The sequence below is a fragment of the Ambystoma mexicanum genome, chromosome 6q (genome assembly GCF_040938575.1).
Source record: "Ambystoma mexicanum isolate Mex_15411 chromosome 6q, UKY_AmexF1_1, whole genome shotgun sequence".
Classification (NCBI taxonomy): Eukaryota; Metazoa; Chordata; class Amphibia; order Caudata; family Ambystomatidae; genus Ambystoma; species Ambystoma mexicanum.
Genome location: NC_090937.1, coordinates 661572060 through 661590167, shown reverse-complemented (window position 1 = coordinate 661590167; position 18108 = coordinate 661572060). Strand labels below are relative to the sequence as shown.

At 45.7% G+C, this 18108-nt stretch overlaps 1 protein-coding gene across 2 annotated transcripts in view; it reads right to left on the bottom strand.

The window, feature by feature from the left end:
- The window catches only part of TRPC3 (transient receptor potential cation channel subfamily C member 3), a 1234189-nt gene that overhangs the window by 230809 nt on the left and 985272 nt on the right, over nucleotides 1-18108 (bottom strand). The window lies entirely within an intron of this gene.

The following is an 18108-nucleotide window of genomic DNA, read 5'->3' as shown; positions in this document are numbered from 1 at the left end:
CTAAACGTTGGTAAGCCGGCAGCACTAAGGAGGAGCGGGGTGTCCGCTCCGCTCCCATCCCCCAAACCCAGACAGCTGTTCCTCACAGGAGTTGGGCACCGTGGCAACTTGTGCAGCGACTGCCACACCTGGTACTGGTACAGACTGCTGGGCTAACTTTATTTTTACTGACCAGGAGGGATAAGGTGGCATCAGGCCTTGGGCATGGGCGACTGGTGCAATGTGTGGTGCCTGGGGTGTTTGGGGGACTAGACCTTGCCATGCCAGTAGGCTGCCTCCTGGACTCCTGTTGCTGGTCCATACCTCTGGAGGTACAACAGGCCTCACACGTTTGAGCTTTGCCAACGCCCTGCAGAGCGGAAAGTGTTTTTTTTGGGGCCTAGGCATGATGCCACAGTGACCGGTGAGATTTGTCCAAGACTCCCTTGTGTGTGTACGGGGAGCGAACTTGCAGCTGCACATTAGGAAGGACACTGTGGTGCCTGCAATTGGGCTGGACCAGCAGCGGTTTTGACAACACCTGGCTGTGGACTGTATGCACCCTATTGTGGGTGGCCACATATGATGCTATATCCTCCGCTAAATCCCTATATAACAGTCTGCACTAGTTCGCCCAAGCTTCTCATCTGGTTGACAGCCTGGTGCGTGGTTGGTTTGTAGGGCTGGGACCGTACTGGTGACTGGTTTGGGTCTGTGGTGCACTGGGGACCTGGAGCTGATGGCCAAGCGCAATAAAAAGCAGGGCCACCTGCAGTGTACACAAAGGAAAGGCCTGGCCCTGAGCAAAGGAACAATGGGCCGTCTGGCAGAGAAGTAGGGATGCTCCCGGCCGGGGTGAGACTTGGATCCAGGGCACCAGCTGGCTCACCTTCAAAACTGAGTCTAGTACTCGTGGAAATGAAGTGCGGCTTTGCCTCGGTAAACACCAAACTGGATGGAATGGAATACAAAATGGGCCGCATACAAGAAATGATCGAGAAAGAGAGTGTCATGATGCCTACCCCCGGGCATCTGGACCAAGCCCATCAGCCCCGGAAGCAGGCATCCAGACATTTATTAAAACCTCAGCAGCCCCGGTTAGGGGCTATCTGGGTTCAGTCCTGGTGCCTTAGGCACCAGGCTCATAATAGAAATCAGTCCTGGCACCTAAGGCGCCAGGCTCATAGTCATTACTTACCTTAGGCAGACCATGCTGCAAATGAATCCAAACCAACGTGAAGCCTGGAGGGGACTATTTTACTACAGGGACTATTTTCTACTCAGGTGTGGTTCTAGAGACTTCTTACATGGGACTACTTTTGAGGCTATTTAAACCACGCCCGACCAGCAACACACGCTTCGCGTTATTCTGTATTCTGCAGCGTAACGCTCGCCGTGCCTGCAAGCCAGCATCCAGTCTTCTGCCACGCCCGTCTCTAATCCGGAGCTCCTAGGAAAAGGGGAAAGAAGGAGAAAAGCTTAGATCACGGACATTATTTTAATTCCTTACCTGATTCTGGATCTAGAACGACTCTGAGCCTGAAAGGAATTACTTCAGCACGTGTTGCATCCCCAGCTGCAGCGCCGCGCCATACTCACCAGTCCACAGCATCTTTCGACTTGGCGCTGCCTCCATCATTTTCTTCAGCGATCTCCAATACCTGGGGGAAAACAAAAGGAATAACAAGGTGAGCCTAAAGAGCCGACAAATACGATCACTTTTACCACCAGGCTTACCTGATTTACCACCAGAGGCATTACCCTTCAATACGCCACATCTTCTTATGCCGCATCTATAAAGGGAGAGAAAACAACAAGCTAAACTCACGCAACTTTTACCGGACAGTGTTGGGTAATACATACTCTTACCTGAACACCATCAGTAGCCTCCAGACAATATTTTTAGCTGCAATTCAACAAGGGGATGCAAGAGTGAACATCGGACATATTGAACTCTTTGAACTTTATAAACCCGGAGTCAATATTCCTCCGGAACTCTTCCAGTACCCCAAACCAGTGAAGTAATTGGTATCTACGCGCCCCTGCGCGCCCCTGCATGCCACGCAGGATGGAGAGCTCATCATTTAAAAACATAAGGTGAGGATACTAATTGGAAATATCGGAGGTGACTAGTGGGGAGAACGAGAACAGTGGGAGGGACCATCACTAAAATCCACGGGGCTAAATCCCTTTCTCCACTTGCAGGAGAATACTTCTACACGTCAAGCAGACGAGATTAGGCGGGCCAGTCCGGACTGTCATCTCTGCACTACGCTTCACGTTGGTGGAGACCGCAGCTGTCCGGGTCCGATCAACGCCCCTGTGGGAACCAGGTGAGCGTAACAGAGAGTAGCCGCATCCGGAACACAAGGTGAGAGCCTGGCGGATGCCGGTAATGAGGTGACTCAGGCTATTCAAGGCTTGCAGAATGAGATGAGGGAGATCCGGGACAAGAACAAAGACCTTGAGGCCGATCCAGGTGCAACAACATCAGAGTAGTCAGGCTCCCTGAGTCGGTAGCAGCACTGAATATGGAGGTCTTCATGGAAACCTTTATCAGAGAGGTACTAGTGGAGAGGGCTCATCGGATTTTAACTCAGAAACCCAGACCGGGGCAGAATCCTTGCCCAGTAATAGCCTGGTTGCTTAATTATCACGACCGCAACACTATTCTGCGTAGGGCTCGTGAATTGGGTGAGCTAGCATGCAAAGGCGCTAGAGTCTCTTTCTACTAGGATTTTACGCCATTGGTTCAGAATGCCAGGCTGTCCTTTTTGGCTGCCAAGAGACTGCTGAGAGAGTGTGGAATGCAGCATGCAATGTTATATCATTCTAAGTTACGGTGATTCATGCCAACAAAACCCACTTTATCACGAGCCCAGCTGAAGTTATTGCCTTTTTTGAGTCTCTTTCTAAACCCTAGAAGGGGAAAAGTGCTATGGAGGATCTGTATCCCGATGGGGTGTTTGTTTCACAATAATCTTTCGTGGCTAATATGGAGGGTGAGCTCCACAGAAGACTTCAGTATTTCTGTATGAGGGCTGCTTTTAAAGCATGGTCCCCTACATTTCCGGACTCCCCTCCAAATCTCCCCCTCCTGCAGCATCTGCTGAATTGAGCCTGTGCCAGGCGACTGGTGTCATCTAATTATGGGATGATACAGCAAGAGTCTTCACAAGTGCTGTTGAAATGCAGAAGACGATGGGAACAGGATTCTGGTGGCATATTCAGTGATAGACAGTGGGCAGCGATGTGTGAGAGATCTCATAACGGGGCATTTAACACCCGACTCCTGCTGATTCAGTTTAAGACTCTCCATAGGGTATAACTTGCACCTCCTTGCCGTGTTTTGTTTGATTCCACTAAGACTGACAAGTGTCCGTGCTGTCAAGCGCACTTAGCTGACTTTCTCCACATGCTGTGGTCGAGTTTTGGGAGGGAGTGACGGGCACCCTCTTAGGCATACTGGACTGTGACGTGCCTCATGAACTGCTGTGATGCATGTTTGGGTGGCTCCTGGGGGCCCCGGGACCAACCGCCCCTGCTACCCATGCATGGCTGAATGGTCTGATCAGGCTGGGTGATCTTGATAAGGAATACGTACTTCTATGTGAGCCACGCACAAGACTTAAAAACATTTGGGGCCCCTTTGTGGCGTACCTTTCGGCTCAGTGCCCGGACACTGTTGCAGCGGACATGGTGTCACCGGACTAAGGATTCTGGTTACCAGCTCTCCTCTGCTTCCCGTATTGCAATACTGCTGTCCTTAGCTTTGTAATTGATATTGATCTAGTGTGCCCACCATGTCTAACTGCTGTAATGGTTGTTTGAGTGAGACGTGAAACTACTTTAATAAATACAAATTTTTAAAAAAAGAAAAAAAAGAACATCTTTGGCATTGTCTCAACATCAGAAGAGTAATTGAAAACCTGAAGCAAATTTGGTATGATCAGGAAGGAATATTACGGAAAATCATGAAGGGGAAATTGACCCCAGAGAATATTGATAATTTCGATAAATGCGGATGAAATGGGAGAGAATAATTGATTATTAAGATAAACAACGAGAAGTAGTTTGAGCTGACCAACAACATTCAAAGAAGTATATATGACCAGCAAGGCATATAGTTGCACTAGAAGACTGCATCCGGGATGTATTGGGCACCAGAAAAGATGTGCAACTATGGTATGGTTGCCCAACACAGATGTATTCTGTAAATTCAGTGTGGGAAAGGAACATACATGCCCGTGCTCTTCACATGTCCAAAGGTACAACATTGGGCAGGATTCAGTCAAGTACAACAACTTGAAAGGGTGGGCATGATTCAATCAAGTACCCTTCAACGAATCAACTCTTTGATACACATCAATGATGTACCAAAACACCTGATGTGCAGGGCGAACCCATTAGGCAAAACTGTGTGTAAGTAAAAAAGGTTGAACAACCCAATGGTCTAAAAAACTAGAAATCGACTAATTTTCTCAAAATTGATAAATGGATGGAGGGTGGAAAATATGGGAAAGTGATCAACCATGGAAAGGGTGACATATTGCAATTGAGTCGGTCACAACCGTCATATGCAGCGGCCTCTGGTGAAAAGCAGACCTCTTTGGTGAAGGAGCCTTTTCCTTACTAAAACTATCAGTGGCCTGCGACGCTGTTGATCACACTATATTTCTTTCATGACTATTCACAATGGGAGTCCAAGGCACACCTCTTGGTTGGAGAGCATCATTACTGACTAATAGGTGCCAATTAATATCCTTGCCCCCCACTTAATCAAGAGAGAGAGAGAGAAATAGAGAGAAAACAGAGAGAGAGTCAGAGAGAGAGCGCGATTGATAAAAAGGACTACAAAGAAGGACTGGCACTGAGGAGGAAGGAAAATGACAAACAATGAAAAACTAGTGTTAAGAGAAGGACTAGGATGAAGGAGAAGGACTAGGATGAAGACGAAGGAATGGGATGAAAGATGGGGAGAAGGACTGGGATGAAGGCGAGGGAGGGAGACTGGGATAAAGGGGTAGGAGAAGGATAAGGAAGAAGGAGAAGTAATACTGGGATGAAGGAGAAGGACTAGGTCAAAGGAGAAGTGGAAATAGAGTGAAGGAGAAGTACAATGACAGATGAATAAGAAGGACTGGGAAGTAGGAGAAGTGGTGGAATGAATGAGAAGGAATCGGATGGACAAGAAGTAGAAGGAGTCGGATGAAGGAGAAATAGAAGGATTTGGAGGAAGGGGAATGAAAAGGACTAGGGAGAAGGAGAAGTACTTGTCAAAAGGAGAAGGAATGGCCTGAAGGAGTGGGATGAGGGAGAAGTAGACGTTTGAAGGTGAAGGAGAAGGACAAGGATGAAAGGGAAGGACTGGGGAGAAGGAAACAGACTGTGACAAAGGAGAAGGTTTTGATGAAGGGAAAGGACTTAGATGAAGAAGAAGGAATGGGATGAAGGACTGGGACAGAGGGGAATTAATAGAACTGTGATGATGGAAAAGGCGGATAGGAGTGAAGAACAATTTGAAGGATTTGGATGAAGGAGAAGGACTAGGATGAAAGAGAATGCCTATGACAAAGGCAAAGGATTAGGACAAAAGAATAGGTACAGGACTGAGATGAAAGAGAAATAAAAGGATTTGGATGAAGCCGAGAGAGAAGGACTGGGAAGAATGAGAAGGAGTGGGATGATGGTGAGGAAGAAGGACTGGGATGAAGTAGAGGGAGAAGGACTTTGAAGAAAAGGAAAGATGAAGAAGAAGCAAGGGGACAAGGTAGAAGAATTGGGTGAAGAAAAATGTGAAGGATTGGGATGAAGGAGAAGCACTGGGATGAAAGAGAAGACAAAGGCGATAGATTAGGACAAAAGAATAAGTGTAGGACTGAGATGAAGGAGAAAGAAAAGGAATTGGATGAAGCAGAGAGAGAAGGACTGGGAAGAAGAAGAAGAAGGAGTGGGATGAAGAAGAAGAAGAAGGACTAGGATGAAGTAGAGGAAGAAGGACTTCGATGAAAAGGAAGGATGTAGAAGAAGCACTGGGATGAGGAAGAAGAATTGGGATGAAGGAGAAGGACTGGGGCAAAGGACCAGGGGGAGGAGAACTAGGATACATGAAAAGGACTGGCATGAAAGAAAAGGACTGAGAGAAGGAGAAGAAGTGGGATTGAATGGGAAGGAATTGAATGAGGGGAAAGAGCTTAGATGAAGGAGAAGGGCATGGAGAGGGGCTGGGGCAAAGGAGTATTAGAAGGGCCAGGATGAAGGGGAAGGATTGAGCAGAAGAAGACATTATGGTGAGGAGAAGACTGGGGCAAAGGAGAAAGAGTGGAATGAAGAGAGGAAAGAGGACTGGGGCAAAGGATAAGGACTGATAAGAAGGAGAATACCCTCTTTGAAGGAGATGGACTGGGATGAATGGAAAGGTCTGGGATGAATAAGAACTAGTGTGAAGGCATGTCTGGGATGAATATGAATTGGTGTGAAGGCAATGGACTGCGAAAGAGGAGAAGTTGAAGGAGTGAGATAAAGGAAAGGGAGGAGTGGGACAAAGGGGAAAGAGAAGGTCTGGGATAAAGGAGAAGGGCTAGGATAAAGGAGAAGGCCTATGATATAGTAGAAGGGTTAGGTTATGGAACTAGGAATATACATGGGATGAAGGTGAAAAAACAGAAATTAGGTGAAGCAGAGAGAGAAGGACTGGGATGAAGGAGAAAGAGTGGGGTGAAGAAGAGGGACTGAGATGAAGAAGAATGACTGGGAAGAAGGAAAAGGGTTGGGATGAAGGGGAAGAAGAAGTACTGTGACAAAGGAGAGAGAGAGAAAAATATAGAGAGACAGCAAGAGAGAGCAAGAGAGTTAGACATCGGGAGGGTAAAGAAAGAAAATATGGATGAAGCAATATATATGGAGGATGAGAGGGAGGCTGACAGAGAGTCTGTACCTGAGAGCCTGAGTAGGGCTAGGACAAACAAGAATAACTAGGATGAAGCAGAAGTACTTGGATAAAGAACTAGGATGAAGAATTAGGACTAAGGACCAGCATTAAGTATAAGGCTTAGGACTAAGTACTAAGACTAAGGAGAATGACTAGGATGAAGGAGAAGAACAAAAACCAAGGACTATATGAAACATGAAAGACTGGGAAGACGGGGAAGGAGAGAGAATGGGACGACAGAGAGGGAGAAGTACTGGGATGAAGAAGGCGGACTGGTATTAAGGAGAAAGACTTGGACAAAAGAGAAGGGGCAGGGACAAAGTATAAGGACATTGTTGAAGAAGAGATAGGACTGGGATAAAGGAAAAGGAAAATGACTCGGGGAAAGGAGAAGGCCTTGGATTAAGAACAATGGGCCTCATTACACGGTTGGCGGTGAACCATGGCGCAATTAGCGCCATGGTTCATGCCAGTAAAATACCGGCACCGCCTTGGTGGGAAGGGGAATTACCGTCCCATTCCAAGGTTGGAGGGGCGGTAATTCCCCCTTCCACCATTGCCCTTCCCCATTCCCATTTTTGCCCCATAGGGCATAATGGGAATGGTGAAGGCGCTAATTACGGCACCACAAATTGTGGTACCGTAATTAGCTCCCTGGGTCCCTTGGCAGGTTGGTTTTTTATCGTCTACAAAAAGCAGCCGTTAAAATCCCCAACCCACAAAGGGACCTCGTAGTAAGGCGGTAAGGATTTACCGGTACCGGTAAAATTCTGGTACCGGTAAACCCTTACCGCCTACCGTGTAATGAGGCCCATTCACTGTGATCTAGGAGAAGCAGAATACTAGAATGAAGGTGAAGGAGAAGGCCTAGGGTAGAGAAGAGAAGGACTTCGTGAAAGGTTAAGGACTGGGATGAAGGAGAAGGGAAAGCATTGGGAAACGAGAAAGACTTGGATGAAGGAGAAGTACTGGGACAAAGTAGAATGTCTGGGATGCAGCAGAAGGACTGGGGAGAAGGGCAAGGAGTGGTATGAAGCAGAAGGAGTGGGGAGAAAGAAAGAGAAGGACTGGGATGAAGGGGTATGAATGGCACAAAGGAGAGGTACAAGGAGTGGGGAGAAGGACTGAGACCATACAGAATGAGTAAGGTGAAAAAAAAGGGAGAGGTAGCCAGGTGAAGGAGAACAACTGGGACAAAGGGGAAGGACGGGGACACAGAAGAATGAGTGGGATGAAGGCAAAGGATGAGGTGCAGGATGGAGGAGGAGAAAACTGGAAAGAGAAGGATAATGACTGGGTTGAAGGAGAAGTAGGACTGGGAACAAGGAGAAGTAGAAGGACTGAGATGAAGGAAAGACTGGGATGAAGGAAAAGGACTAGGGTGGAGAAGAACGAAAAGGACTGGGTGAAAGAATGACTGGGATAAAGGAAAAGGGCAAGCATTGGGGGAACAAGAAAGACTTGGATGAAGGAGAAGTACTGGGGCAAAGTAGAATGACTGGGATGAAGCAGAAGGACTGGGGAGAAGGAGAAGGAGTGGGATGAAGGAGAAGAGTGGGGAAAAGATAAAGAGAAGGATTGGGATGAAGGGCTATGACTGGGACAAAGGAGAAGTAGAAGAAGTGGGATGAAGGAAAAGGGCTTGTGAGAAGGAGAAGTACAGGGATGAAGGAGAAGGACTGGCACCACAGAGAATGAGTATGATGAAAGAAAAGGAAAGGCAGCAAGGTGAAGGAGAAAAACTGAGTAGAAGGAGAAGGACTGGGGTACAGGAGACAAAGTGGGATGAAGGAAAAGGATGAGGAGCAGAACAGAGGAGAAGAACAACTGGAAAGAGAAGGATAATGACTGGTTTGAAGGAGAAGTAGGACTGAGATGAAGGAGAAGTAGAAGGACTGAGATGAAAGCAAGATGGGGATGAAGGAAAAAGACTGGGGGGAAGGAGAAGGACTTGAATGAAGTAGAAGTATTTAGATAAATGACTTGAAAGAGGAGTATGATAAAGGAGAAGGTGATGCAGTGGGAGAAGGGAGCATGATGAAGGATAAGGACTATGAGAAAGGAGAAGGCATAGCAGAAAAAGGAAGACTAGGTAGAAGTTCTAGGAGTATGACAGGGATGCAGGAGAAATAGAAGAAATTGAATGATATAGTTGCACTAGAAGACTGCATCCGGGATGTATTGGGCACCAGAAAAGATGTGCAACTATGGTATGGTTGCCCAACACAGATGTATTCTGTAAATTCAGTGTGGGAAAGGAACATACATGCCCGTGCTCTTCACATGTCCAAAGGTACAACATTGGGCAGGATTCAGTCAAGTACAACAACTTGAAAGGGTGGGCATGATTCAATCAAGTACCCTTCAACGAATCAACTCTTTGATACACATCAATGATGTACCAAAACACCTGATGTGCAGGGCGAACCCATTAGGCAAAACTGTGTGTAAGTAAAAAAGGTTGAACAACCCAATGGTCTAAAAAACTAGAAATCGACTAATTTTCTCAAAATTGATAAATGGATGGAGGGTGGAAAATATGGGAAAGTGATCAACCATGGAAAGGGTGACATATTGCAATTGAGTCGGTCACAACCGTCATATGCAGCGGCCTCTGGTGAAAAGCAGACCTCTTTGGTGAAGGAGCCTTTTCCTTACTAAAACTATCAGTGGCCTGCGACGCTGTTGATCACACTATATTTCTTTCATGACTATTCACAATGGGAGTCCAAGGCACACCTCTTGGTTGGAGAGCATCATTACTGACTAATAGGTGCCAATTAATATCCTTGCCCCCCACTTAATCAAGAGAGAGAGAGAGAAATAGAGAGAAAACAGAGAGAGAGTCAGAGAGAGAGCGCGATTGATAAAAAGGACTACAAAGAAGGACTGGCACTGAGGAGGAAGGAAAATGACAAACAATGAAAAACTAGTGTTAAGAGAAGGACTAGGATGAAGGAGAAGGACTAGGATGAAGACAAAGGAATGGGATGAAAGATGGGGAGAAGGACTGGGATGAAGGCGAGGGAGGGAGACTGGGATAAAGGGGTAGGAGAAGGATAAGGAAGAAGGAGAAGTAATACTGGGATGAAGGAGAAGGACTAGGTCAAAGGAGAAGTGGAAATAGAGTGAAGGAGAAGTACAATGACAGATGAATAAGAAGGACTGGGAAGTAGGAGAAGTGGTGGAATGAATGAGAAGGAATCGGATGGACAAGAAGTAGAAGGAGTGGGATGAAGGAGAAATAGAAGGATTTGGAGGAAGGGGAATGAAAAGGACTAGGGAGAAGGAGAAGTACTTGTCAAAAGGAGAAGGAATGGCCTGAAGGAGTGGGATGAGGGAGAAGTAGACGTTTGAAGGTGAAGGAGAAGGACAAGGATGAAAGGGAAGGACTGGGGAGAAGGAAACAGACTGTGACAAAGGAGAAGGTTTTGATGAAGGGAAAGGACTTAGATGAAGAAGAAGGAATGGGATGAAGGACTGGGACAGAGGGGAATTAATAGAACTGTGATGATGGAAAAGGCGGATAGGAGTGAAGAACAATTTGAAGGATTGGGATAAAGGAGAAGGACTAGGATGAAAGAGAATGCCTATGACAAAGGCAAAGGATTAGGACAAAAAAAATAGGTACAGGACTGAGATGAAAGAGAAATAAAAGGATTTGGATGAAGCCGAGAGAGAAGGACTGGGAAGAATGAGAAGGAGTGGGATGATGGTGAGGAAGAAGGACTGGGATGAAGTAGAGGGAGAAGGACTTTGAAGAAAAGGAAAGATGAAGAAGAAGCAAGGGGACAAGGTAGAAGAATTGGGTGAAGAAAAATGTGAAGGATTGGGATGAAGGAGAAGCACTGGGATGAAAGAGAAGACAAAGGCGATAGATTAGGACAAAAGAATAAGTGTAGGACTGAGATGAAGGAGAAAGAAAAGGAATTGGATGAAGCAGAGAGAGAAGGACTGGGAAGAAGAAGAAGAAGGAGTGGGATGAAGAAGAAGAAGGACTAGGATGAAGTAGAGGAAGAAGGACTTCGATGAAAAGGAAGGATGTAGAAGAAGCACTGGGATGAGGAAGAAGAATTGGGATGAAGGAGAAGGACTGGGGCAAAGGACCAGGGGGAGGAGAACTAGGATACATGAAAAGGACTGGCATGAAAGAAAAGGACTGAGAGAAGGAGAAGAAGTGGGATTGAATGGGAAGGAATTGAATGAGGGGAAAGAGCTTAGATGAAGGAGAAGGGCATGGAGAGGGGCTGGGACAAAGGAGTATTAGAAGGGCCAGGATGAAGGGGAAGGATTGAGCAGAAGAAGACATTATGGTGAGGAGAAGACTGGGGCAAAGGAGAAAGAGTGGAATGAAGAGAGGAAAGAGGCCTGGGGCAAAGGATAAGGACTGATAAGAAGGAGAAGACCCTCTTTGAAGGAGATGGACTGGGATGAATGGAAAGGTCTGGGATGAATAAGAACTAGTGTGAAGGCATGTCTGGGATGAATATGAATTGGTGTGAAGGCAATGGACTGCGAAAGAGGAGAAGTTGAAGGAGTGAGATAAAGGAAAGGGAGGAGTGGGACAAAGGGGAAAGAGAAGGTCTGGGATAAAGGAGAAGGGCTAGGATAAAGGAGAAGGCCTATGATATAGTAGAAGGGTTAGGTTATGGAACTAGGAATATACATGGGATGAAGGTGAAAAAACAGAAATTAGGTGAAGCAGAGAGAGAAGGACTGGGATGAAGGAGAAAGAGTGGGGTGAAGAAGAGGGACTGAGATGAAGAAGAATGACTGGGAAGAAGGAAAAGGGTTGGGATGAAGGGGAAGAAGAAGTACTGTGACAAAGGAGAGAGAGAGAAAAATATAGAGAGACAGCAAGAGAGAGCAAGAGAGTTAGACATCGGGAGGGTAAAGAAAGAAAATATGGATGAAGCAATATATATGGAGGATGAGAGGGAGGCTGACAGAGAGTCTGTACCTGAGAGCCTGAGTAGGGCTAGGACAAACAAGAATAACTAGGATGAAGCAGAAGTACTTGGATAAAGAACTAGGATGAAGAATTAGGACTAAGGACCAGCATTAAGTATAAGGCTTAGGACTAAGTACTAAGACTAAGGAGAATGACTAGGATGAAGGAGAAGAACAAAAACCAAGGACTATATGAAACATGAAAGACTGGGAAGACGGGGAAGGAGAGAGAATGGGACGACAGAGAGGGAGAAGTACTGGGATGAAGAAGGCGGACTGGTATTAAGGAGAAAGACTTGGACAAAAGAGAAGGGGCAGGGACAAAGTATAAGGACATTGTTGAAGAAGAGATAGGACTGGGATAAAGGAAAAGGAAAATGACTCGGGGAAAGGAGAAGGCCTTGGATTAAGAACAATGGGCCTCATTACACGGTTGGCGGTGAACCATGGCGCAATTAGCGCCATGGTTCATGCCAGTAAAATACCGGCACCGCCTTGGTGGGAAGGGGAATTACCGCCCCATTCCAAGGTTGGAGGGGCGGTAATTCCCCCTTCCACCATTGCCCTTCCCCATTCCCATTTTTGCCCCATAGGGCATAATGGGAATGGTGAAGGCGCTAATTACGGCACCACAAATTGTGGTACCGTAATTAGCTCCCTGGGTCCCTTGGCAGGTTGGTTTTTTATCGTCTACAAAAAGCAGCCGTTAAAATCCCCAACCCACAAAGGGACCTCGTAGTAAGGCGGTGAGGATTTACTGGTACCGGTAAAATTCTGGTACCGGTAAACCCTTACCGCCTACCGTGTAATGAGGCCCATTCACTGTGATCTAGGAGAAGCAGAATACTAGAATGAAGGTGAAGGAGAAGGCCTAGGGTAGAGAAGAGAAGGACTTGGTGAAAGGTTAAGGACTGGGATGAAGGAGAAGGGAAAGCATTGGGAAACGAGAAAGACTTGGATGAAGGAGAAGTACTGGGACAAAGTAGAATGTCTGGGATGCAGCAGAAGGACTGGGGAGAAGGGAAAGGAGTGGTATGAAGCAGAAGGAGTGGGGAGAAAGAAAGAGAAGGACTGGGATGAAGGGGTATGAATGGCACAAAGGAGAGGTACAAGGAGTGGGGAGAAGGACTGAGACCATACAGAATGAGTATGGTGAAAAAAAAGGGAGAGGTAGCCAGGTGAAGGAGAACAACTGGGACAAAGGGGAAGGACAGGGACACAGAAGAATGAGTGGGATGAAGGCAAAGGATGAGGTGCAGGATGGAGGAGGAGAAAACTGGAAAGAGAAGGATAATGACTGGGTTGAAGGAGAAGTAGGACTGGGAACAAGGAGAAGTAGAAGGACTGAGATGAAGGAAAGACTGGGATGAAGGAAAAGGACTAGGGTGGAGAAGAACGAAAAGGACTGGGTGAAAGAATGACTGGGATAAAGGAAAAGGGCAAGCATTGGGGGAACAAGAAAGACTTGGATGAAGGAGAAGTACTGGGGCAAAGTAGAATGACTGGGATGAAGCAGAAGGACTGGGGAGAAGGAGAAGGAGTGGGATGAAGGAGAAGAGTGGGGAAAAAGATAAAGAGAAGGATTGGGATGAAGGGCTATGACTGGGACAAAGGAGAAGTAGAAGAAGTGGGATGAAGGAAAAGGGCTTGTGAGAAGGAGAAGTACAGGGATGAAGGAGAAGGACTGGCACCACAGAGAATGAGTATGATGAAAGAAAGGGAAAGGCAGCAAGGTGAAGGAGAAAAACTGAGTAGAAGGAGAAGGACTGGGGTACAGGAGACAAAGTGGGATGAAGGAAAAGGATGAGGAGCAGAACAGAGGAGAAGAACAACTGGAAAGAGAAGGATAATGACTGGTTTGAAGGAGAAGTAGGACTGAGATGAAGGAGAAGTAGAAGACTGAGATGAAAGCAAGATGGGGATGAAGGAAAAAGACTGGGGGGAAGGAGAAGGACTTGAATGAAGTAGAAGTATTTAGATAAATGACTTGAAAGAGGAGTATGATAAAGGAGAAGGTGATGCAGTGGGAGAAGGGAGCATGATGAAGGATAAGGACTATGAGAAAGGAGAAGGCATAGCAGAAAAAGGAAGACTAGGTAGAAGTTCTAGGAGTATGACAGGGATGCAGGAGAAATAGAAGAAATTGAATGAAGCAGAGAGAGAAGGACTGGGACATAGGAGACAGGGTGGGATGAATACGAGGGCATGAGATGAATGACTTGGGAGAAGGTTTGGAAAAAAGGAGAAGTACTGTGACAGAAATAGAAGAGCGAGAGGCAGAGGCAGAGAGAGAGAGAGAGAGAGAGAGAAATGGAAAGAGAGAAAGAGAGATGGAGAAATATGGGAAAAGAGGAACAAAAGAGGGATAAAGCGGTATAGATGGGGACGAGAGGAAGTGAAATAGATGGGGACGAGAGAGACACTCTGAGAGTCTGTGTCTGAGAGACTGACGAATAACAGCTCAAATGAGAATGACTGGGTTGAAGCTGAAGTACATGTATAAAGGATTAGAATTAAGGACTAGCACTAGGACTAAGGACTATGACTAAGTACTAGGACTCAGATTAAGGCGAAGGACTGGTCCAATGGCGAAGGACTTGGGTGACGGAGGAGGACATAAACCAAGCATTAGTACTAAAATGAAATAGAAGCATGAAAGAGAAGGAGACTAGGAGGAAGGAGAATAGAGGGACTTGGGCGATGGAGAATGGATAAAGGAGTAGGACTGGGATGAAGGAGGGCTGTGGCAAAGGAGAAGGGCATGGGCAAAGGAGAAGATGGACTGGGATAAGGGAGAAGTATACGGACTGGGGAGAAGGAAAAGGACTTGGACGAAGAAGAAGGACCTGGAAGAAGGACAAGTAGAACGACTGGGGTTAGGGTGAGACAGGATAACTGAGGTTAAGGAGAAGGATAAAGAATGTGATGAAGGATAAGTAGGACTGGGATGAAGAAGACGAATAAGGACTGACGAGAAGGAGAAGGACTTGGATGAAGGAGAAGGACTTGGCTAAAAGGAAAGATGGACTGTGACAAATCAGAAGGACTACAAAGAAGTGGCAGGACTGGGATGAAGGAGAAGGACTGGAATGAAGAAGGACTGGGATGAAGTATATGCAATGGGATAAAGGAGGAGGACTGTGCAGTAGGAGAAAGAGTGAAATGAAGGAGAATGACTCAGACAAAGGAGAAGGAAGGAGTGGGATGAAGGAGCAAGAAAAGGACTGGGACAAATGAGCAGTAGAAGGACTGGGTTGAAACAGAAGGACTCAAGAGAAGGAGAAGTACAGAGATGAAGGAGGAGGATTAGAACCATGGATAAGGAGTATCATGAAAGAAAGGGAGAGGCAGCAGGGTACATGAGAAGGAGAAAGATTGGGAAGAAGGAGCAGGACTGAGACAAAGAAGGAGAGGTTATAAAGGAAAAGGCAAAGCAGTGGGACTGAGGAGAAGGAGAATAACTGGAAAGAGAAGGACTGGCATGAAGGAGAAGGACCTTGCCAAAAGGAAAAATTGACTCTGACAAATGAGAAGGACTGCAAATAAGTGGAAGGACTGGAATGCAGGAGAAGGCCTGGAATGAAGATGGTGGACTGGGATGAAGTAGATGGAATGGGACAGAGGAGAAGTAAAAGGACTGGGATGAAGGCAAAGATGGAATGCAATGAAACAGAAGGACTGGAATGAATGAGAAACCCAAGGAGCTAGGACTATAACTAAGGACTAGGAGTCGATCTGCGGTGAAGGGGAAAGGGAAAGAATGAAATGGGACAAAGAAGTGGGACTGGAATGAAGTAGAAGGAGTGGGTGAAGGAGAAGGACCAGGATGAACAAGGAGAAGTACTGTGACAAAGGAGAAGGACTGGCACGAAGGGAAAAGACTGGGATGAAGAAATTGGATGAAGGAGAAGAAGAACTGTGATGAAGGAGAAAGAGAAGAACTGGAATCAAGGAGAAAGAGAAGTATTTTGATTGTGAAGAACTGAGCTGAAGTACTCGGAAGAAGAAGAAGGACTGGAAAGAAGGAGAAGGACTAGAAGGAAGAAAAAGGTGTAGGGCATGGATGAAGGAGAATTGGAATGATTGCTATGATGGTAAAGGCCTCAGATAAAGCAGAAGGAGGACTGTAGGAGAATGAGGACTGAAACAAGGGAGAAGGATTGGGGCGAATAAGAAGAAGGACTGGAGTGAAGTAATAAAGATGAGAAGTACTGGGAAGAAAGAGGAAAAATGGAAGGACTGGGATGAAGGAGAAGGACTGAGAGTAAGGTGAAGGACTAGGTTGAATGACTTGGGATGAGTGAAACGGACTCCTACTACAAACATTACCATAAATTGCAAGGCTCCGTAGTTTTCTTTTGCTTACTTGAGCCTGTACTGTTGGCAGAACACAAACAAGCTATGGATACATGCACACCAGAAAGGAAACAACATTATATAATGAATGCACTAGGCTTGGGTGCATGCACACCAGGAAGGAAAAAGAGAGCCGAAATACTATGTTACCTACACCAATCCAAAACCCCATACACATAGAAATACGTTGGAAAAGTTGTTTTGCCAATTTTCATCTGAAACAAATGGTTAGAAAATCCCCAAAAAAGTGCTTTTTAATGTCAAAACACGGAAACATAGCTTTCCTTGCCTGTCCTGTCCACCAGATATACACGTGTGTGGTCTCAAATCTGGACAACACAAGCATCATTTACTTGGGATTCCCAAGATTATGTGATGAACCGTGTCTCTAAGTGCAGCATAATAAACCTATTACGCCTGCCCTTTAAATTAATCCACTGGTTTCTAATGGGTGCTAAAATCAAATTGTAATCGCTCTGCATGGCCTTTCATGGCCTAGGAGCTCATTTCTGAAAAAATGATTAATGCGATATTCCCAAGGGTGGCAGCAGCTCTGATCAGCGGATATTGCTGTTTTGGCTTTGTCGAGAGTCAGAGAAGTAAGATCTGGAGGTAGGGCCATCTCCTTTCTTGCAGTGAGACTCTGGAATGACCTTAACTTCGAGATTAAATACATCAAGGGTCTTTTTGCAAATAGAAAGGGTCTGAAAACAACCTTACTATGCAGAAACATGCTTTAAAAACACTATGGAATAACATAGCATGACATAACAATGAAATCAAGTGGTTTAGCAATACCTGGTCTAAGGAGGGCAAAACCAGCAACTGTACCGCGCATTTCATGGGATTGGCTGGATCCTTGCTTCTCATATCTATTTATTAAATATTCTGTCACCACCATACCACTGATATATGCTAAATTGACCCTGCTGGGTGCAGTATTTTTTCATCAATAAACTGTAAAATACAGATACAATCATAACATTGAAAAATTGTTAGGTGATCCATGTGGGCAGTTGAATTACCAATAAGAGCTTGCTATGTCTAGCAATGCATGCTCTGTGTGTATGCACAGTGCAGACTAGGTGGCCCAATAACTGCAGGCCAACACAGAGCGCAAGGTGAATACGTCTGTTTTATTCTCCAATTTATAACTCGACTGACTTCTTATGACTTGGTCACATGTTTGCTGTCTCGATATGTGCAGACATGGAAACAGGAACAACATGCAACAAATCACAACTAGAATGTTACAGAGCTGCGGAACCCATCCTTTTTTTTTCAATTCTATGCCTCATTTTATCACAGCACAGTGCACACAGATACCACCTGTACCCTTGCCTTTCCACGATTATTGCTCCCCTGTTTCTGTACAAGGCCCTTTTGAATTAATTTACAGAGCCTACCTCCTGCCTTCTTGCTGGCATTGCAGGCATTTAAGTGACTTTCAAGGTAATAACCAACACAGTCAGAACGTTTAAATCATGCGCCTAAAGAGGTTTATGTTGCTCTCCACCCCACCTACTGGAGAAGACCATCCTCTCTGTTTTTGCAAACTGAGGCCAGCAATCTCATTCTACAAATGAGTAGTTTCTGAGGAACCTTTCTCTATGGATACTATGAAGTAGACCTCAGCGCCCTAATGAATTGAATCACATTGAAATCAAGTTTTGTCGCATGAATATGGTAACCAAACAGAGAAAAAATGATTCCTCCACTCCGCTTTATAAAGAGTTGCACTTGTGTTACTTCTCATTAGATTCATGCGCCATTGAAAAAATGGGGTCCTCACAGTTATTTTTGTGAAAGTAAGTGGTATTTTTGTATTTTTGTAGAGTTGCCCTTTGTGATAATACGTGTTTCGGCGGAAACCCGCACCTTTTTCAAATCGG